Source organism: Crocuta crocuta, unplaced genomic scaffold, assembly GCF_008692635.1.
Source record: "Crocuta crocuta isolate KB4526 unplaced genomic scaffold, BGI_CrCroc_1.0 scaffold20, whole genome shotgun sequence".
Taxonomy (NCBI): domain Eukaryota; kingdom Metazoa; phylum Chordata; class Mammalia; order Carnivora; family Hyaenidae; genus Crocuta; species Crocuta crocuta.
The window spans coordinates 8,203,258-8,226,073 of NW_027527932.1; the positions used below are offsets into that span (position 1 = coordinate 8,203,258).

The window sequence follows — 22,816 nt, forward strand, 5'->3', positions numbered from 1 at the left end:
CCCAGCCTACTCTCAGGTGTTCTGCGATCTATTAGACTTTCTGTTTTTTCTTTAAATTTTTTAATGTTTATTTACTGTTGAGAGAGAGACAGAGAGACAGAGAGAGAGAAGCAGAGACAGAGACAGAGCTTGAGCAGGAGAGGGGCAGAAAGAGAAGGAGACACAGAATCCGAAGCAGGCTCCAGGGTCTGGGCTGTTAGTACAGAGCACAACGCAGGGCTTAAATTCACGAACTGCGAGATCATGACCTGAGCAGAAGCCAGATGCATAACTGACTGAGCCACCCAGGTGCCCCTTCTTTATTAGACTTTCTTAAAACCTGCAGAATGATCATGAGATTGCAAAGGCTTCGCTGCAATTGCTGGAGAAAAACAGGTGGGACTCCATACTACCAGGAAACATCTGAGCCAATCAGTATGTTTCTTAAGTTGACATGTTAAACCTTGAAAGACTCGTCTTGGGAACAGTCAAGGCATGAAACAGAAGTCTGAAGAGAAACAAAGGTTAAGGAGCTGGCTCTAAGGTCAAGACACCTCTGTCTTCCTCCTTTATTCGTTCATTTTGTAATAAGCCCAGGGCTGGGCGAGAAGTGAGGCAAAGAATGACACAGTCCCCGCTCTTGACAATCTCTGCCCTAGCTGAGCAAGGCAACCAGACAACTACATTGGAGGGTGACACGCCGTCTATTAGAATTATGAGCAGAGCAGTAAGGAAGTTTCAAGGAAAGGCTGGTAAGTGTCAGGCAGGAAGAGAGAATGTGCTGGGAAAATAAAGCTATTATGACTCATTTTTGTCCAATTCTGGCTCGTGGAAGGATTCAAAGTAGTGAAAATGATGGGGACATGGGGAGGGACTACACTCGCACAGTTTATTATCAAGACTGATATGTCCGGAAAGTAACACAGGTATTTGCGTATAGAAATACGCACCATACTCTACATACTACACTTATTGGGCCAGCTGTATAAACCTCTGTCTGTATCCGCTGACAAAGCTGAATTAATTTTGAGAACTGAAACATGCCTCAGACGAAATAAGAAAAAATTAAAATTAAGGTGTAAGATGCTCAGGTATATAGTCAACCCTTTTACTGCCTTTAAGAGTTGTTTCATTCAATAGATCTTCTTTTTAATATGCACTGCACTATGTAATACTGCACACAGGAAGATGACAGTGGACTTTTATACAGCACAAGTCTGATCATGTCACTCTTCTCTCAATCCCTTTATTGGTTTTGAAGTTTCTAGCCTGGGTGATAGTGTCCACCCTGAATAATGGCATGCCTAAGGTACGAGGAGTCGTATGTGCGGGAAGGCAGTGGGCTCGTGGGTGGGTATGATGTGACCCCACTCGGTGGCTGCGAGTGAAATACATTATTATGACCTTGGAAATCAACTTGTTTACGCAAAAATGTAATTCGATTTATACTAATACTTGCCCCCCAAAAATTCCTTTCTATTATTAGAACTCATTTATGCTGGTTTAAAAGAGTTTGCTACATTAAAAAAATATTCTTAAAGAGTTAACTTAGGTATAATCTGAACCAAGAGTCAGACAGGAGAAAGCTGTATTTTATCGGAGATCAAATTATATAAACAATGGTAAACCTCTAGGATGAAAATCAAATTACATAGTAAGAAACGGATGCTGTGAATAGATAATTTCCCAATTTGGGACTCCAAAACAGAAGTAAATTGATTTGTGGGAATATCCATTTGCTGCCCTGTGTCGCCTTTCCCAAGTTCTGGCAATCAGAGCCTGTCTTTCCTTAACTGAGGCAAGGTGACTCAGTCTGAATTCCACTGAAGCAAAGTTCTCTGCAATCCAGGTCTTTTAACATCCTGGCTCTGCTTTAACGTAAACACATTCTTGAAAAGTGTTGGTGAAAATGTTAGCATTGCTGAATGAAGGGAAAAGTAAGAAGTGATGGGTTCAGAAAAATACTTAAAAGCAGCATTAGTACTGAAGATTTACTTTCTTTTCAAGTTTTGGCTGTAGGGCCTGAGCATCATTAAAATAGAATAAACAGAAGTTGGTGAATGCTATAATCTCAGCTTACTGCATTACCGTCTCCCCTTGGGGGTAAATGAAGCCTGTACCTGGGGACTCGAACTGACAGTTACTACTGCCATATGGCTGGAGGGCACAGTCTCATAGGTTGAAGGAAATGGGTACAAAGAGTCACAAACAACGGTGAGACACTAGATGCCATTTGCCACTTAGAACCTGGCTCTCTTATTGGCTGGTGACTTAAGTAAGAAAAATTTTAAACTATGATTGAAGACCTTTAGGTATATATTCAACCCCTGCAAATCCACTGTGATTAAATCACAGTGTACTAGAGCACCATCAAGAAACTAATACTTGAAACAAGAAAAATATTAGGTTTTGGAGGAAGTCGCTTTATCTAGATTAGAAATCAATACAGCTCTAGTTAATAATATACTGTGGTTTTACTCTTACTAAATATTCGTACAGTCCTGGTTATGTTCGAATTAAAATGGCATCATCATCATCTGATGAAAAGGTTACAATGATGGTTAGGTATCTCACTGTCATTTGGGGGGGGAACAACCAATCACTGGCCAAAATTTAGACACAATTCATTTATTTTTCAAATGAGGCTGAGCTAGTGTGATTCAGAATGAATGGACCCTCCAAGCACGTGAACAATCAGGATGTCTAGCAGAGCTGGCCGAGGCATCAATGCCCGAGCCTTCATTTGTTAAAAGCACCCACACCAATTGTGTTCGATTTGTACTGCGATCCAAACACAAGATCTACTTGTAAAATCACGGAGTCGACTTACGATATAAGATACATTTTGTTGTAAGGACATGAGTAAGGGGTTGAATTGTGCCCCTCTAAAACTCATACCATGAAGTCCTTCCTACTTTTCAGGAACAAAGAATGTGACCTTGTTTGGATAAAGGTGTGCTGATATAATTAGTGAGAATGAGGTCATCCTGGAAAAGGGTGGGCCCTAGTGCAGTAAGAATATGGTCCTTATAAAACTGGGGAGATTTGAACATGGACTCACACAAGGGTGATGCCTTATGAATAATACACAGGCAGAGATGAGGGTGACGCTTCTACAGGCCAAGGTATACCAAAGACTGCCACCAGAAATTGTCAAGGACGGTGGGCCACCAGAACCTAGGGGAGAGGCAGGCACGGGGAATGAGGTCTGGACACCTTCGTCCACATGTCTGTTTCCAGAACAGAGAGGGAATACACTTCTGTAGCTGAGGCCACTCAGTGTGCGGTACTTTGTGATGACAGCGCTAGCAGACTAATATATGAGAATAGGACCAAAATACAACAACTTGCACGCTGCTCTCTGAAGCAGTCGACCCATTCCGAGCGTATGGGAATAACGTCAAGTACCTTAAATTGAATTAATGATAGTTTTTTTCCCAAAGTATCAGAGGAAACGCCGAATGAGATTTAGGAAGTGCTATTTCAGGATTTAGAGCTTGGCAATGGACATGGGCTGCATATTGTAGCGAACTAGAAGAACAGAATCCCTGACGTCCAAAAGACTCCCTCGAATCCACATGACAAGAGAAAAGAAAGGGACAAGATCAGGGATTCGGGAAAAGAAAAGTTGAGCAGACTGGACTGACAGAGCACTTGAGAGGAGCAAAGCACGCACAGATTCACCAAATGTGAGAAGGACACCAGCGCAAAAGGCAGGTGTTTTGGAATGCCCAGCAATCAGGTGGGAGGAAAGAAAATGAAGAGATGGACAGAAATCAATGAAAATTGTCAACTCTGAACATGAGCACATAAAACATAGAGCCTTCATTTGGCCCACTTTTGTTGAAGGCCATACGTCACATGAGAAAAAAGAAAACACATTTAGGAAATATTATCAAAGAATACCTAAGAGGGGGGGGCGCCTGGGTGGCTTAGTCGGTTAAGCGTCCGACTTTCGCTTAGGTCATGATCTCGCAGTTCGTGGGTTCGAGCCCCGCGTCGGGCTCTGTGCTGACTGCCAGCTCAGAGCCTGGAGCCTGTTTTAGTCTGTGACTCCCTCTCTCTCTGACCCTCCCCTGCTCATGCTGTCTCTCTCTCTCCTAGAAATAAATAAAACATTTGAAAAAAAAATACATAAGAGGGGTGCCTGGGTGGCTCAGTCGGTTAAGTGTCCGACTTTGGCTCAGGCCATGATCTCATGGGTTTCGAGCTCTGTGTCGGGCTCTCCTAGAGCCTGTCTTCAGATTCTGTGTCTCTCTCTCTCTCTGATCCTCCCTTGCTCACGCTGTCTCTCTCTCTCTCAAAAATAAATCAAAGACCTTAAAAATTTTTTAAAAATACAGAAGAAATAGATAAGATATAATCTGAAAGTAAATGGTACTTAGTACATTGGACACGTGTGTGAGCGCATAATATAGAAGTACAGTATTCACATCTATACACCTTTAAACATCTTAACAACAGCTAAATCCGCCCAGGAGACCAGGGGATCGGACCTGAATTACAAACTAAACAGCAATAACTTAACAACCAGAATGAATAAAGAAACTTTCCTCAGCGTTTACAAAAGAGATTTAAGTACTGAAAATTCCTTGTGTTCAACTTTTTAAACCTAAGTATTCATTTTTAAGAACTGCACTTAAATATTTAATATATTACAATTAATTACTATATAAACTTGAATATTTCTGTACATATTCTGTACTATTCCCACTTTGTATTAATCCTTTTTAAAAAATTTATTTCTGAGAGACAGAGAGAGATAGCGTGAGCAGGGGAGGGGCAGAGAGAGAGGGAGACACAGAATCTGAAGCAGGCTCCAGGCTCTGAGCTGTCAGCACAGAGCCCGACATGGGGCTCAAACCCACGAACTGTGAGATCATGACCTGAGCCGAAGTCGGACACTTAACCGACTGAGCCACCCAGGTGCCCCCCCCCACTTTTATTAAGGAATATAAACACTTCACCCAAAAGCTACTGTCAATGGGGGAAAGTGAACAGTCACTCATCCTGTCTGTGCAGGGACAGTACGCCGGATAAATATAGCAAGTCTCCATAACGAAGTGGAGATTTAAAAGACAAAAATAGTACATAAACAGCAAAGTATGACTAAATAAAAGTATGTTCTCCCAGATGACTCCAACGCCAAACCCAAACTATGATGGGGGAAAAGAAGGCTTCGTTAGTGGCAGGAGAACCTCAGTCTCCTAGTCGTTACTCCGCTTCTGCGAAGCATTATTATTAATAAGAGCACATGGAATACTCCTGAGATGAACAGTGTCTATCTGTAACTTGAAACGAACGCTTTTCTTTCAATAATTATACATATTCAAAAGCCACTTATGAATCTTAGGCTTATGTTTTTAGTACTAGTATAGAGTTAATGTTCCTGGAACTAGACAGAAGGGCTCAGAAACTAGTACGCCTGTTTCCACGGTAACGGGCGGCTCTGCCAAAGAGAGATCAGTTCACACATTCCCCTCAACCCGGCGATCGCAGGGGAGAAAGGCGCCCTGAACTTGGGGTTTTCAGGGTCACGGTCAACTATGACTTTTGCTAGGATATTTATTTTTCAGTGTGTCAATGACCATCGGCAGGAGCTGTGAGGGAGGGACGGCGGCGACAAAGGCGCCCACAGATTTCACTTTAATTCGCACTGTGGGGCACAGACACCTGGCTCTAGGAGTCTGACGCGGAGTCCTCACGGAGGGGGGGCTGTGCCCAACACGGGCCACACCCTTCATGTACCTGAAGCACAGGGCGGCCGCTGTCCAGCAGGGACCGCGTGAGCACAGCCAGACAACCGACCGTGGGGCCATCAGAAGGATCAGGCGGCAAGCGTAGTCTCCAAAGCCACGGAAGACGAATGCAGTCAGTAGGCGCCCCACAAGCCGGAAACGAGCAATCCCAGCTTCCTCAGTAAGGGCGCCTTCCTTAGAGATATTTTTTCTAAAGGACATGTTCTCATTATGCTTTGCTTCAAATGTAATTCCGGGCAGAGAGTGAGGCAGGAAAATGTCCTCTTTTGTCTTACGATGTTCGCCTTCTGGAGCGGCATTAACTTCTGGCCCATGACAGAGGTCGTATGGTCACAGGATGACTCGAACGGGTGACAGCAAGGCCACATCTACAATGCACGGCTGCCCCCAAGCAGAGTGGCCGCACAAGGATGGCACTTGCATGCGTCGGTTTTCTCCCCTGTACCAAGGGCGTGTTGTGAGGTTGAAGCGGGAAAATCCAGGTAAATGCTTAACATGGGGCCAAGAGCATAGCCAGCATCCAACAAATGTCGGCTGCTATATATATATATAATTACCGCTGATGCTACGAGTATTGTTAATAGTAAAACTGAGGCAGGGTCTCTTGCGAGGCCTTGGGAAAAACTCGGTCAATCTTATAAATGAGGAGATGAAAACAGAGAGATTCTCAAAGGAACTCTCCAGAAGCATATACAGATACCTTAGCCTTTATTCTGAATAAAACTAACTAACTGAAGGTCTTCTCCTGAATCTTGCTAAGGTAACGACACATTTGGGGAGAAGCACAGAAATCGTATTTCAAAAGTGTAAAGAATAAAATGTTCTCGAAGATGCTCTAATGGCAAAAGTGTGTTTTTCAAGTAGCAGTTACTTTTGGCAGTATTTTACTTCTATGAAACACCTTCTTCTAAAAGATGACCACCTGATCGAAAAATAAAGAAGAGCTATGTGAACTTTTAATATGAATAACCAGCTTAGAAGTAAACCTTATTAATGCACACCCATATTATATCTATTTCTCAAGTTAATCTGTGTCAGATCATTACAATGTTAGGATGGTTATGCCTTTCTCCCGCCCAGTGAAGGTGTTGTCAAACTGCCATAATCATTTTTGTCTTTGTTTCAGTCATAACCTATTCATCATGCCAAATAGAATAATAACTGCAAAGCAGAACCATGGATGTTAATCGGAAAAAAATGACCAGAGAAAGCAATGTACTTTGGGCTGTAAAGTACGGTCTTTGGACTCAGCTTTTATTCTAGTTTTTTGTTGTTTTTTTTTTTTTTGTGGAAAGTAGAACTCCTAAAACTATGGCACCCACAAATAGACCAAACCGTGAAACTAAATTACTGGGAATTTAAGGCACAGTGTTTTAAGCACTACCCTGAGGGAAACAGCGGTCAAATAGAAGCAGTGAACATCGAAACCGATCCCCACTGCAAATGATCAGGTTGGCAGAGATCTTGAACATTCTCAGAACCGTAGAGATTATAGCTTAGCCACAGATGACCTTCGCGGGATGAAATACTTTATGATCCTCATCCCCTGAAGTTCACCGATTCACGTGGATGATGCACAAAGGCAGCAACTGATAGACAGTATTAGGATCCCAGAGCTGATGTGAAATAAAACCACTCATCTCTAAAGGTTTCATTTTAGCTTCTCCCTGCCCTTTGTTGGGCCAGCCGATTGTCATCCTAAAACTTCAACGCTTTAACTGCAGCATTTTCACTACTGCGAAAGGAATATTCATGGCACTGGCTCTGATCCTGTCAAAGGCAGTATTTATGTACCTGGAATATAAAACTGTTGTAACAGGGGGAAATGTCGCAGATTTACAAGGGATCAAATTTACAAGGTAGCAAGTTGAGGTGCCTGGGTTTCATCTTGTAAACCCTCTGATCAGAAAGGTAGCATGAAAAGCAGAAAAATCTGTCCTTGATGGTTTTCAGATAAAATATCACTTCCCCTTGGAACGTGGTCATAACTCTTGTTCCTCGTCACATTTAGGATAAGGCTGCACCAAACACCAGGCATAACTTGGAAGCAATGTTCAGTGTTCTTGGGACAGTCACATAAATTCTCATGCGTGCAATCAATGGGCAATCATGGCTTTCTAGAGTTTGGAAAATGGGGACCATACAATTCGGTTTATTAAACCAAGTGTTCATGGGGCACCTGGGTGGCTCAGTCGGTTAAGCGTCTGGTTTTGGCTCAGGTCATGATCTCGAGGTTCGTGAGTTTGAGCCCCGCATCGGGCTCTGCGCTGACGACTCAGAGCCTGGAGCCTGCTTCTGATGCTGTGTCTCCCTCTCTCTCTGTCCCTCCCTCGCTCACACTCTGTCTCTTTCTCACTCTCTCAAAAATAAACAAACATTAAAACAAACAAACAAAACAACCACTAAGTGTTCATTGCATCCCATAAAAGGAAACATACACAGTCTCCCTACTGAAGGATACAGACAGTGGATTATGGAAAGAAAAAGGAGCGTTTTGTTGACTTCAGAACTTAACTACAGAAGATGGGGAATCTTGTCTGGAAATGTCATTTTATTATCGGAGTTCTAAACTGGATGTGTGACTGGAAAACATTTTGGCCTTGAGACAATTGGAAATTCATCAACTCAGTAAAACAACGAAGCCAGCTATGAAGTGACTGGGTAATTCAGGAAATTACACTGTTACACACAAACTCACTGAATATATGTTTGCACATAGCAACATCAGATTTAATGGAAAAACCAAAAGGTGTGATTATCCTTTAAAATTAATTATGAAATTACTTCTCATCCTAGCATACTCTAACGGGTATAAAATAAGTAATATTTTTAATTTATTGTGTTTATTTATTTTTGAGAGACAGTAGTTTTGAGTGTGAGCAGGGGAGCGGCAGAGAGAGATGGAGACACAGAACCTGAAGCAGGCTCTGGGCTCTGAGCTGTCAGCACAGAACCCGACACAGAGCTCGAACCCATGAACTGTGAGAGCAAGATTTGAGCCAAAGTTAGCCACCCAACCGACTGAGCCCCCCAAGTGCTCTATAAGTAAATTGTTAATATTCTGGGCACTGCTCAAAATATATACTATAATGAAATTTATTTTTTTCATTTATTTCACCTTAACAAACATTTATTGGGCCTCTCTCACGAGCCAGGTGCCATTCTCACCATGAGGGATACAAAACTGACTGATACCTGGGCTTTGTCACTGAGGAGATCAGGTTAGAGAGGGAAAGAGACACTACTGGAATTGAAAGATCTGATCTCAGTGCAGAAATAAAGTATGTAAGAGCTGTGAAACCACGCAAGAGGAGCACGTGGGGATAAATCACAGAGCCAAAGCCAGCGAAGCCTTCCCGGAAGAAATGACGTCTGAGCAGACTCTTAAAGCTGAGTGTCAGGCCAGGAACAGTCTCAACCCAAGGCCAAGAGCATTAAGAACCTGGTATTCACACACGCTGTGAGTCCTTTCATGATCCTACAGGGAAACCCTGTGTGTGTGCTGGGGGTGGGGAGGAAGACGCACAGCAGAGGTAACCAGACCATCATGGGGAATCTTTTATCCGCAGCGAAGGGGCCTGAACCTGACCTTGTAAGTAATGGGAGCCAGCGAACAGTGGTGAGCAGGGAGCGATCGGGCATTTGAAATCACCTGTACCCTCTGGAGTATGTAGGTAGGTCTGGGCAGGCGAGGAAAACAGCATAACTTCAGAGAAGGTAGGACCAGGGCTTGGATGAGGTATGTGGCATCGAGTGAGATATTGGGGAGTCTTTCTCCTGGGGAGCCCCGTTGGCCTAACCCAATAGAAACACGGTTGAAAGGCTGTAAATTAATTTAATAAGCCAGATCATACTTTCCCACTGACAACTTACGCATGTTTATATTGATTTCATTGATTTTTAAGTTGGCCCTGGGCCCTAAAGGGTAGAGCTTAGAATGTAGTAAGAACCTGGGCATTCGTGAGTCTTCAAAGCATTTTTGCAGCTGCAGAAGTCGTCTCTAAAGTGAAGGCTGTGTGGAACAACGGGGTGTAAACCAGATAGATACACGGTGGTTTTGGCTGAGGCAGAGCCTCACATCTCAATGCTGCACCAGCCTGGGAACCTCTGTACTCCAGGGAACGGTACTGAACACCATGGACAACGTTCAATTCATTCATTCTACTGATGAGCAAATGAGTCCCCCTCAGCAGAGGTCTTGTTTCAGAGTTGGGATGTAGAAGGAGACACACTGGTTCCCAGGCTGGCTTTTCCAGTCATGAGCCATGTTGCTTTGAGACGTCACTTTCCTTCTGTGCTTCTGTTGCTCATCTATAAAGGTGAGGGGACAGTGCCCCCCACTCCTCAAAGCATAAGTGCTTTGTAAAATGTGTTAAGTCTATGGGAAAAAAAAAAAAAAAAGCAAAGCCCAATGACTGGAATCCCAGGGAGATCCACCCAAGCCTCCTCCCCTTCAGGATAAGGATGGAGGTGATGGAGAGCATGGGTCTCTTTGAGGCCACGACATAATAAACAGCCTGGAGTGGCACTCTTGTTGGCATCTATGGTTAAGTGTTTTTGTTCAGAGAATCCTACAGGAAATCTAATCTGCCCAAAGAGTATGGTTTCTAAATAGGAAGAAAACATTCAGCTCCAAAGTGTGACATCTGGCACATGAACCATTATTCTTGACACACGCTGGCAAGGTGTAAGAGAAGGCTGCACCTGCAGCCAGACATGGGCTTGTCTCTTGGTCCCCGATCACCTGCTCTGTTCCAACAACTACCTGTGATGAGAATTCAGGGAGTTGATGTGTCAAGGCTTCCCCCTGACCGGCCCCTGAAAACTGCCTAGGAAATGCGAAGTCAAACACCAGTTCGACAACCTTCTGCTCGTGCCCCGTATTTGTCCATTGACATCCCACTGTCTTCACTGGGAAACATACCAGCATTACCACGGACTCTGGGAGCATCACCATCTGTTACTGACCAGTGAGCAGACTAGAAATCAGAGAGGGCAGTTCGTAAAGTATTTTACACAGCAATAATGCGTGGGTTTAAAACAGAGCTAGCATTCTCAACATAATGTCCCAAGAAGTGCACACGGTGATCTTACTTACGTATGAGATGAAGTGCCAATGACATGGCTACTTATTACTTTAAAATATAAGAACGTTTCAGGGGCACTTGGGTGGCTCAGTCGGTTAAGCGTCCGACTTCGACTCAGGTCAGGATCTCGCGGTCTGTGAGTTCGAGCCCCTTGTCAGGCTCTGTGCTGACAACTCATAGCCTGAAGCCTGCTTCGGATTCTGTGTCTCCCTCTCTGTCTGCCCCTCCCCGACTCATGCTCTGTCTCTCTCAAAAATAAATAAACATTAAAAAAATTAAAAAAATATATAAGAACATTTCAGCCAGCATTTCAAAACCAGGTTTCAATAGTCATAAAACATGAGATCGATTGGATGTAAATGTCTAATAATCCTAAGGTGCTCTGAAATACAATTGTTACATTTAAGATTAATGCATGATGTCAAGTGTCATTCATACAATGAGAAACCCACAAATGCTGCAGATTTGGCATAAAGTGTCTTCAAGTAATCACTTGCTGTTTCCTAGGGAGACTTAAAGTCACATATTCATACTGTATTTCTTTNCAGATGGCCAACAGACACATGAAACGATGTTCATACTGTATTTCTTAATTGCACTTTAGCAACTCTTAATCAAAAGCTCAGTGGCCAAAGGATGGTAAAGATGAGAGATGCTCTTATAGGCTCCAAGTGAGGCCATCTGCTTTGGTCTGGCATTCCCACAGACTGGCTGAGGACAGCTGGAGAGCCAGTTATGAAGGCGTGAGCCCTGTACACGGCTGGCAAACAGCAAGGTAGTTGGCAATTCCTCATCGGCAAACGGGCAGCATCAAGGAATGCAGCAGGAATCGGCTACGCGAAAGCTCAATGCAGCACGTTACATAACAGGGACAAGTTCCGGGGAAGGTTCAAAGTGGAGAAACGCACATCAGTGGGGGAGAGGGAATGAACACAGTCTTCAAATGCCTCATGAATAAATATTCCAGGTGTATTCCGAGCTAGTTTATTACATTCTCTAAAAACTCACAATGTATAAAACCTTTCCAGGCCCAACTTCAACAAACACACGTGTCTTTCTGGTCCGCAACAAGCCAATGGTCAAAATCTTAAATCAATGAGGGTATTGGCTTTCTAAGATCTCCTCATTGATTAAACTGTATGAAGAAAAGAAGAGAGGGGATTCTTAAAGGTATAGCATGAAATGAACTACAAATAGAACCAGGAGAGGAAAAGTAAATGAAACCCTGTCTTCTCCGTAATTTTTGCTGCCTGCTGTCAGCGTTCTAGAACAAGGACACGGTCACGTATCAAGACCAACCCCGGCTCAGCAGGGATGACCATGTTGACAAGACTCCATCCTTAGGATCTAAGGCTACTGGGCGGGGATATTTGCCATGATTCCAACAATGAGGTATTAAAAACCCCACTGGTGCCTCAGTGGAACCTCTTGGGAAGTAATCCACATTAACACATGGAAAGAACAGCTTCACAGTCCCGTCTCTACCTGGGAAAGACGGAGAGTGGTCGAGTAGAAGAGGTGTTTAGCTCTTCAGTGTTTTTTAAAAACTGAGATTCAAGTCCACTGCTAAGTGGATGGAAAGCAAGCATGAGAATCTTATAAAACCACTTAAAGTCTGAAACTCTGACCCTATGAATGGGCCAACTGCCTTTAAAACGATGCTTGAAAACAGAATGTTAGTCTGTTAACTGGGGTACGTACTATCAATACATTGCACCTCCTCCTTTGTGCCTCTGCTGTATGAGATGAATGTCAGCCAGCAAGGTCTAGGTCACAAGCGCACCTCTCAGGAAAGATAGCTGTGAGGTTTCAGAAGACACAGAGAACAGACCCTTGGCATTCACAGACTATTCTATGATCTATGAGACTAGACCACAGGTTCGAATACGCAGTTCAGTAGTTCTGGAATCTTTCACAGGTCGTGGATCTGAGCTACCCACAATTTAGCCATTCTCTTCTTGCATGTAATCAGGGCTTCCGTTCTGCCTAAAATCCATCATCTCTTTGATCTTTTCACATTTTCTTTACAACCGGCCCCCAGATGAGCAACCGACACTCTTCTCAAAATTGTTTTTCGAACATAAAGATTTTATCCCTTCACAAGAAAGATTGAGAATGTCTATGTGCCGAGGGTGGGGAAGGTTTCTTATACCCACTAAGTCCCCAGGTGCACTAGGCAATGGATTCTTTTTTTTTTTTTTTTTAAAGAAAAGGGTGAATGGATTAACACACAGGCAGAACACGAAACTGGACTGAGTGAAAACAGCAGGCACTGCTGTGCTTCCTCCTTATTTTTCATCAGCGCTGATGTACGTCTTTTGAGGTGGTACCTCCCCCAAATTGCAAGTTAAGGCAATTATTGAACTTGGGGCCAAGCACAAATAATTGAGCTTTTGAATGTTGAACCTGTGAGTCCCTAGGGAACACAGACTTTGCGTTAAAGAACAGAACAGTATCTAAACTAAATTTTGTAAACAAAACCCTATTTAAATGCAGAAGAGGTGTCCAGATTGAAAGAGGCTTTTGATAAAGCTAATTATGCCTTGATTGCTCCCGAGTTTGACTGGCTTACAGTTTAAGTTCAAGTTCTTACCGTAATGTTCAACTATACAACTCGCTACAAATAACTCATCTTTTCCTTTCTTTTTTCTGACTTCTTTTTCTCCTTCCTTTTCCTACATGTAGACTGTGTCTTTGTCTTTCGGTGAAGTGATGTCATGGGTCCCATTAAGCACTCTTGCTGTCATGTCTTGTGTCTGCAGAGCATGCAGGCACTTTGTGCCGAATCTACAACATTCTCAGGTTTCTCATTGTGTGAATGACACTTGATATCATGCATTAATCTTAAATACGACAACTGTATTTCAAAGCACCTTATGATTATTAGACATTTACATCCAATCGATCTCATGTTTTATGAGGGTTGAAACCTGGTTTCAGTGTGTAAAAAGGCAGATGAGAGACCTACAGTGACTTTCCTTGATATGCAGAGAAAGCCCTTGAGTCCTGTTCAAGTCCACCAACTATTCTCGATCCTCTATATAGAGTTTGCTAGATTCTGTGCTGGATTCTAAGACACAGAGCTCAAACAGAATTCCTGCCCTCCAACTGCTTATACAATCTACTAGCAAGAAACAGAGGGAACTAGAGTGTGACATAAATCAGGTAACTGTAAGTACACCGTGTGTACTCCGAGACTGAAGAAAGTACATGACACAGAGTCATGATCATAAGGGACTATGAGTACTTGAAATGTAAATTGTGAAATAATGAAGATTTAGGAAAGAGCAACGTCTTCACGCAGGACAGGAAAGTTGAACTGGACCTCATAAATTGGGGTGGGGGGGTTCTGACTGAGTTTCTACTTGTGCTTCTTGCTGCCAGTAGGTCTGTGTTACCTTCCAGAAGAGATGCTATATTTTCCTCTCGACTGTGTTTTCTTTAAGTCTGTTTAGACGTCACTCTATTATGGGCATTTAAGCCTGACAATGGCTTTCCAATCTGTGCTGTTGAACGAAAGTGTGATTTTCATGAAGGGCTTCCGGCATGGATAAATGACTTTATCCCTCTTCAGGAAGTTCATCAGTCCACGGAACTGTACTGATAGCTGCAGGACGTCCCAAAGTCTTCTCTAAGATTTCAGCCCTGCCTGCCCATGTCCCCTCAGGGAAGGTGCCAGATGGATGCCCGTGGTGGCTCGTACACCACCACTGAGAGCCTGCGTTCTTTACAGTAAGAGAAAATTGTTAAATAAACTTACCATATAATTTAAGAATCCTCCAAATGCTTACAGAAAAGAATACTTTGGAGACTACCTGTAAACGTACATGGTGTGTACTAAATCGTGAAGAAATCTGTTGAATGAATGAATGAATCAATGAATCAATGGGAGAAATTCTTGAATTTTGCTTAAAAAAAGCGTTTTTTAAAGGAAAATGTAACTTTTGAAATGGGCTTCAATGGAGCTCCTCGACTCCGAGAATGAGGGGCTGATAAGGAATTGGGGGGAAGAAGAAGCAGACGAGTTCTGATGAGCCCCGTATGTAGGGAACATGAGAAGAGTAATAGATACTGACTGCGATCCGCAGTGTGGGGAGGCCAGCCACGAGGCAGCTTTAGCTGCACAGCTCTGGACTTTAAATCTGATCTGTGGGTACCTGGAGGAAAAGAGCGTTTGGGAGCAGGGAAGAAAGAAGATGAAAAGAGTGCTGGCACAAACATTTTCTGCTCGTGAAATGGACGGGTCTGACGGCAGAGACCAGAGGCAGGCTGACTGAGGTAGTGAGGCTAAGTCAGTAACAGAGTTGTCGGGTGTTGAAGACAGAGGGATGCTGACGTCTAACGCATGAGGAAAAGCCAGCCAAGCTTGATGCCTCCCTGGGAATGCGTGGTAAAGAGCCAGCAGCGACTCAATGGGGCTTCTTTCCAAGGAACTTCCTTCCATTGACGGTCAGGGCAAAAACCGTATGTCTTTGTCTGAGGATGATGCCGAGCTGGGCTCAGCTTTACATGTGTCCTCTAGACTTAGAGCTACGAGACCCAAGTAAAAGCAAGAGATAAATTTGAAGACGATGACAGAGCAGTGCTATGTGAAGCTATGGGAGGAGGTATGTCCAAACGCTATCCACAGGCCACGTGCAGAGGCCAGCTTTATCCTAGGTGTCTTAGTCTGTTAAGGATGCTACAACAAATAGGCCACACCCTGGGTGGCTTGTAAGCAATAAGCAGTTCTTTCTCAGAGTTCTGCAGGCTGGACGTCCAAGTTCAAGGTGCCAGCATGGTTAGTCCTGGTGAAGGCCCTCTTCTGGGCTTCAGGCTTCTTACTGTGTCCTCGTATGGTGGAAAGGGCAAAGGATGTCCCTGGAGCCTCTTACCAAGGTACGCTCCCATCACGAGAGCTCTACTCTCATGCCCTAAGAAACTCCCAAAGGCCCCGCCTTCTACTACCATCACATGGGCAGTAGGATTTCAACACATGAACGGGGTGGGGGACACATTCATACCACAGCACTAGGCTCTGGCAGAGAGAGACCAGTGTGGAGAGGACACACGTCCCCTGGTCCCGAGGAACCTCCATCTCTGAACCCTGCACTGTCAGAATGTGTGAACGCTTTTCTCAGTCCACACCAGATGATGGAGCAGAAACTCAACAGATTGGAGAATAAAAAGTGAAGGACTTGAGAGTCTGGCTTTTTACTTGACACAGATGCAATCGCTCCGTACGTATCCCCTGCTCTCTAATGGGTGTTTTGTTACAGCCGCTTTCTCTCATTTACCTTTCAGTCCCATCTCTTCTCTAACTGAAGATTGCCCATGGTTTCCAGGGGGTGGTTCTAACATTCCACAAGATATCCATGTTCTCTTGTGACTTTCCCGTTCCACTTTCCCACTGTCCAAGTACCCTCAACTATCTTGCCCATTCCACTTATGAAGCAAGCATTATAAATAAATCAACAGGTATGGAAAGTCTAGTAAGGCGGTGAAATAAGAGCTTGGGGTAGACTTGGGATTTTATACCCAGTGCATCTTATCACATGGCTGCCCTTTGTTAGGAACTTTTAACCTCTTCAGTTCTTATATCCTCCTCCACCCAATGAAGATTCTAATCTTGCAGGGCAAGTGTATAGACTGCAGATAAGGCACAGGATGCCGACAGCACGGGCCTCCTGGGTGTGCCTTCCATGGACCACGGGCTTAACTCTTCTTCTGATCTTTGTAGAACACCAATGACTAAGGGCACCTGGGTGGCTCAGTCAGTTAAGCATCTGACTCTTTGGCTCAGGCCACGATCTTACAGTTTGTGACTTCAAGCCCTGCATCAGGCTCTGTGCTGACCATGTGGAACCTACTTGGGGTTCTCTCTCTCCCTCTCTCTCAAAATAAATAAATAAGCTTAAACAAAAAAAGAAAAGCAGTGACTACACTGACAATGAACTGTTGTATACTGTAATAGCCACCAATAATTAACAACAACCTATGTGCACACAGCAACTTACAGAATTTCTTTCATTTGATTAAAAAACAGCATTTCAAATGTGCCAAATGACTTAACTGGTACGTTAGCAATTTAAATTGCAATCAGTAGTGGCCTCTTCAATTTCATAACATGTGTTAGATCCTCAAAAACAGAATTATACTTTCTGTGTATAGGACTCTTGTTTTAGAGAGGAGAAGACCCCTATGTCTAACCTCATAGAAGCCTATATGATTTTTGTGACGGAGAATAAAACAAGTAACATCCTAGCTACTTTTTTCCAGAGAAGGCCCTTCCTCTTCCTCTTTTTTTTTTTTTTAAAGCAGCAAGCAAGGTCAAAGCTTGGCTCTACTGGGCTGCCCGGTGGGTCTCATTACGGTGACTGGCTTCCCTGGCCCCCGGGGAGACCTTGCTCAAGGTCAGCGAGCCGGCTTCAGGAGAGCCACACCTGACTGTGCCGGCGGAACCTGAACTCTGAGTCATTTGCTTGGCAAAGAGCTGGTCTGGGAAAAGGCAAAAGTCAGAGATGCTGGCGTGAAAGGTGGATGAGTCATGGGCAAGGAACAAATCGTTCGTTATGAGGACCACCTTTAGAAAATGCTAAACTGGAAAAGAAAGCGATCTGGGGAAAACTAACACGTGTTTTTGGTCAGGACCACTTAACACACACGAAAAAAGCACGCAAAGGTTGCTTTGGCTCCTGGCAATTTCTCAGGTACTTAGCACTCGCGCTATGAGAACAAAAATCTGCGCCAGCGACGTTTTAGAAAAGGAAAACTTTCCAGGAGAAACTGACTTATCAGTTACTGAAGTTTGACTCAGATAATAAGAAACTAAAAACAAAGCGAACACCGTAACTGATTTCTTCAAATTGTAATCACGTGGCTAATGCATAGAAATTGGTGTTTATTCTTTCATGAGGACTTACATATACATTATACAGGAGGTTTCATAGTCTAGGTTGAAAAAACTCAAACGTTTAACCAAGAGAACATTACAAAGTCATTTTATGCCTTTCTTTTCTTTTTTAGTTTCCTTAATTACTTAAGGAACCATGTTTTAAGAAGACACACCTTGCACTCTAAAAACAATGTAATGTTAAAGGCACGTACTGAGTAATAGTCAAAAACATTGACAAATGAGTACCTAGGTCTTCGTAAGGTTACTTGTCTGTAATTTAAGAACTCAGAAAGAACAAAGTTTTAATAAATTTTAAATGCAAAAATCACCAAAGAGAGTTGAAAGCATTTGGACAGGAAGACAAAAACTATGCTTTTCACAACGATCTTTCAGAGCGCTTTTTAAATAAACGTTTCCATCTTATTTATGGGGAAACTAACATAAAAACAACTGAAATCAACTTGCACACAGGGATCTGACTTAGATAGAGGGCCAAGAATTAGCGTCTCCAACCCAGGTGACATTGCACTAATGAGTCATGTGGTTGAATCCTTTCTAATCTCTCCCAGGCAGGCCCTAGCTAAATAAGGATATTGATAAATATCGACAAACTCAAGATGGTTATGGCTGTGACAGTAATGGACTGTCTTCTCCAGAATCTGTCTGGGAGGGAGAAAGGACGTTCCTCCACTTCTCGCATGCCTCTGCTGTACCAGGCACTCCCATGGCTATGTCTTTGGCCTTCTCCAACCCCCTACTAGCTTGCTGTTATCCTAGTTGGCATGTGGGAAACAGAGGCTCTGAGAAGTCAAGTCCATTCGCAGGGTTAGGAAGCAGTAGAGCTGAGCTTACACTCATGTCTACTTAACCCCTCAGATTTTTCTTGGCTACCAAGGGTGTAAATTCACTGGGAATTACCATCACTCAGATGTGTATGAAAGAGCAGGGGTCTTGGGAATCATAGAAGAGAACAACAGGCCCATTTGTTGGGAAGCCTGCTTTTAGCACATGTCCCAGAAAATCCCTCCCTTGTGGGCACATCGGGATGGGTGGGCTCCTAGAATGAGGCAAGAGTGGAGAACACAGGCCCTGCCAGAGGCATTCCCACTAAATCCTGGGGATTCCACAGCCCTAGACCCAGGGAGGGTGGATGTGGAGTTCCCTCCAGCCAACAGGAGCCTGGGACTTTCATACCAGAATTTCTTACATCCGGGATACGAAGAAAAGGGAATATGGTGATGAGTGATGGATTTCAGGGTGTATCACTGGGGGGCACTGTTGGCTTTTTCTGGAATGCCTCTCCCTCCACAGATGGCAGAATTCCACCGGGCACAGGCTGGTTCTTACCTGTCAGCCTACATTAGACTCTGAAGTTCCTGGAGAGTGGTAACATCTACCCAACAAAGTCATGCATAATGTAGTAATAAACTGCACAATGCATGGCATACTATACAGGCAGCGGCCCAATTCTTATGGATGCTGGAAAACAGGCTTGAGGAAGGCCATCAATCAAATCGGAGCATGTGGTGACTCGGGAATATGGCGCTGAGGTTAAGACCGTGTTCTCCCGAGGGCTGTTCTTTACCACCTCAAGTCACTGCAGACATCAGTTAACCAACTTCCTAAACATTCCCAGTGTCCTCATTTGGTGATATTGAACTCTCAGCCCCTCTGGAAAAGGGAGGAACTATCTGGACCCTGACCTCTGTTAACCACTTCTTAGGTTCCTTCATGGGAAAATGGGCCTGGTTCCAGGATGTTTCTGGGCTTTCCATCAGCTCCAGAGACCAGGAAGGAATGTGGGGTGGTGTGGATGTGGAGCAAAATAGCCAGCAGTGCCTTCATGAAGCACGCACACTTCCAAAGCTGTTGGCTATCCGCCAACACTTGCCCCACGCCTTCTCGGTCTGCCCCTTGGCTGGCATTTCGGTTCTGGCCTCTGGACGTGGCCTCCTTTGGGAGGCCAGCCTGCAAAACCCTCTCTCCCCAAATCTCGCAGGGCACTTATGGCTGGCCCTACACCATCTGGCCCGTCAGAAAACACCATTTCATTCTCCAACCACAGACAGCGTACTTTTCATTAAAGTACAAAGATGTTCACTTTTTTTTTTAATGTTTTTTTTTTTTTAATTTATTTCTAGGAGAGAGAGAGAGAGACAGCGTGAGCAGGGGAGGGTCAGAGAGAGAGGGAGTCACAGACTCTGAAACAGGCTCCAGGCTCTGAGCTGGCAGTCAGCACAGAGCCTGACGCGGGGCTCGAACCCACGAACCGCGAGATCATGACCTAAGCGAAAGTCGGACGCTTAACCGACTAAGCCACCCGGGCGCCCCAAAGATGTTCACTTTTTAATATTGGCTTCAAACCCATGGATTGCCAAGGACCTGATCACGGAATACTGGTAAATATAACATGGACTTTGAAAAAACCACAACTACTAAGCAAATACATAGAAGACATACCATGGAAATCCTTGGAAAAGCAAAAGTAAATCATGGTTACTATTACTTTATTCCTGGTAGAGACCTCCGAGATAGGGACTCCTTTTTTTTGTTTTTCCTTTTTCTTTTTTTGGGGGGTGGGGGCCAGACAGCAAAATATCTGCAACCTCAGCCTCTCACCTTCTTTGTCTTAATATAATAATGTCACAGGTTTTCAGGGAGAATCAATGCTCAGAATGGGTCAAAACTAAGCAATGTACTTACTTGAAAGAGGAACGAGTAGTTTACAGATGGCAGGCAGAAGTCACAGGGAATCCTGTCTTATCTTAAGCTACTCTCCGCGGCACGTAATATCTGAAAAGAGAGAAAAAACTGCTATTGCTTTTTTATTTGACAGAAATAGGCAGGCTGCTAAATATACATGGCAATGGAAAATGACAGTTCTTTTGAAAATGGGTGAATACGTTACCAAAACAGGCAACAAACAGGTAGGTACACCAAAAGGTGTTCACTTCATTTAGAGGCGAAGGGTTCCGCCCACTTCAGCTCCCCTTTGAGGGAGACACTGAACCATAGGCAGCAATGATCTAGAAGGGTCTGCACACTGAGCTGTGAGAAGTCACAGAAAGAAAGGTTGACAGGGCGTCATCTCATTTCTGGAAGGGCCGCTGCGCACATCTGGAGCCTGAGTCTACCCGAGGTCTGATAGGGTGTGCGCTGTTTCAAATGGCCCCAGGGCCCATCTGGTAGACAGCCCCCTCTTCAGAAGAGGAAATGGGCCCCCCTTGGGTAAGGGGCTTCGCACAAACCCCGCAGCTGGCTGGACCAGAGCTCCCCACAGCCACGGAAGCACCCCTCACCTGCACCACCACGCCCCCATGACAGTATTCATTCATTCATTCACTCATTCATCCATTCATTCATCCTCAAGTACTAGCTGAGCACTTTCTATGAACCAAGTTCTGTTCTAGACTCTGTGGGTGAAGGGAACAATCTCTGACCTGAGTGTTTACATTCCAGAGAGGGGAGGCTATATTCTCAGAATGTCCCACTACAATGGCGGCTGGAGACATCTGAAGGCAGGGAGGGAGCCGGCTGGGGGTCTTCCGGGGTAGGCACACGCCAGGTAGAGGGGGCAGCCAGGGCCCTGAGGCACAAGGAGCCCAGGAGGCTGCTAGGACTGGGGCAGGGGACATGCGGGGACGCAGAAGTGGTGGCTAAGTCTGTGGCAATGGACGAACCAACCAGTGGCAAACAGGTGTCAGAGGTGATGAAGGACAGAACTTTGGAGAATCTCTCTTGTCAGGTGGGCAGAAAAGAAGGAGCCTGGAAAGAAACAATTCAAGGCAGGAGACAGAAGGGGGCTGTGTCCCCGAGGCCAGCAGGCCAGCTCTGAAAGAGAATACGTCCCACAGGGCGAGGGGCAGTAGGGGTAGAGCAGGGAGAAGTCAAGGCTGCTAAACGACTGTGAAGAAGTGGGTCTGAAGGCCCGACTACAGCAAAACACTGCAGACCTGTCTGACTGCAGGTCCAGAATATCGGAAATGGGGGCGCCCGGGTGGCTTAGTCGTTAAGCGTCCGACTTTCGCTTAGGTCATGATCTCGTGGTTCATGGGTTCGAGCCCCGCGTCGGGCTCTGTGCTGACTGCCAGCTCAGAGCCTGAAGCCTATTTCAGAGTCTGTATCTCCCTCTCTCTCTGACCCTCCCCTGCTCACGCTTCTCTCTCTCTCTCCTAGAAATAAATAAAAATATATATATATATAAAAGAATATCGGAAATGCAGTAAGTCTTCACGTAGAAGGTTCACTGGTAGGAAGATCGAACACAAACTTGTTGTCCCTCAAGGGGACTTTCCCACCAAATTTGGCAAGATTTAAAAGACGTCTAAATTCAATCTGATGTATCAGGAAAGGAAAGCAGAGGGCCTTAATCACAGAAAGGCCAAATGCACGTGTTACAATCCAAGCCCCAATTTTACAAGCTGGTCTTTAATGAGCATGTGCAAAATAAATGACTTAAATAAATGAGCCCACAGGCGTCCAATAGCAAAAGAAAATTTCTGACGAGGCGCCCAGTTGCAACAGTANATTAAAAAATTAAATAACAAAAACCAAAAACCCCCAAAATACTCCCATGCAGCAATCCAGCGTGCGTTCTGAAAAGGTTTAGGAGGAAAAAAAATGATAGTTTATATCTATGATGTTTATTACAGATCACAAATAAGACCACGTAGTGAAACCCAAAGTCAATATAAACTTCGGAACAGATCTGCGGCCCACAATAACTCCTACGGGACATAAGCTCTAGTGGGCGTGGTGCAAGATGAGTGGCAGAAAGTTCTGGATCAGGGACCAGCTGTGACCATCTCCCTTCTCCTGAAGCCTTCCCTCCCTGCCCTTTCTGAAGACCTGGTCACACCTCTTTGGTATGGCCAACCTAAACGGCTCCCTTCGCCTCATATCCCTTATTATTATTTATGTCACGTCTTTCCTCTACAACAGAGCTGTGTCTTCTATCTTTCTCTCACTAATGCTTAGCACAGAACCTAGCACTTGGTAGGTGCACATAATTACAGAATAAAATAATGAAAAAAAAGAAAATATTCTTAAAAGAGAGCCCCATGTCTCTTTGAATATTTTTCCAACTTGGGCAAATTGGGGGGGGGGGTCAATCCTGA

The 22,816-nt window shown here is 44.4% G+C and overlaps 1 long non-coding RNA gene across 1 annotated transcript in view; it reads right to left on the reverse strand.

Moving 5' to 3' along the window:
• Positions 1–22,816, reverse strand: part of LOC144221343 (uncharacterized) — a 110,950-nt gene that overhangs the window by 40,857 nt on the left and 47,277 nt on the right. The window contains exon 3 of the long non-coding RNA XR_013332039.1: positions 20,403–20,492. This is a non-coding gene — a long non-coding RNA (uncharacterized LOC144221343). The remainder of the gene's footprint in view (positions 1–20,402; positions 20,493–22,816) is intronic.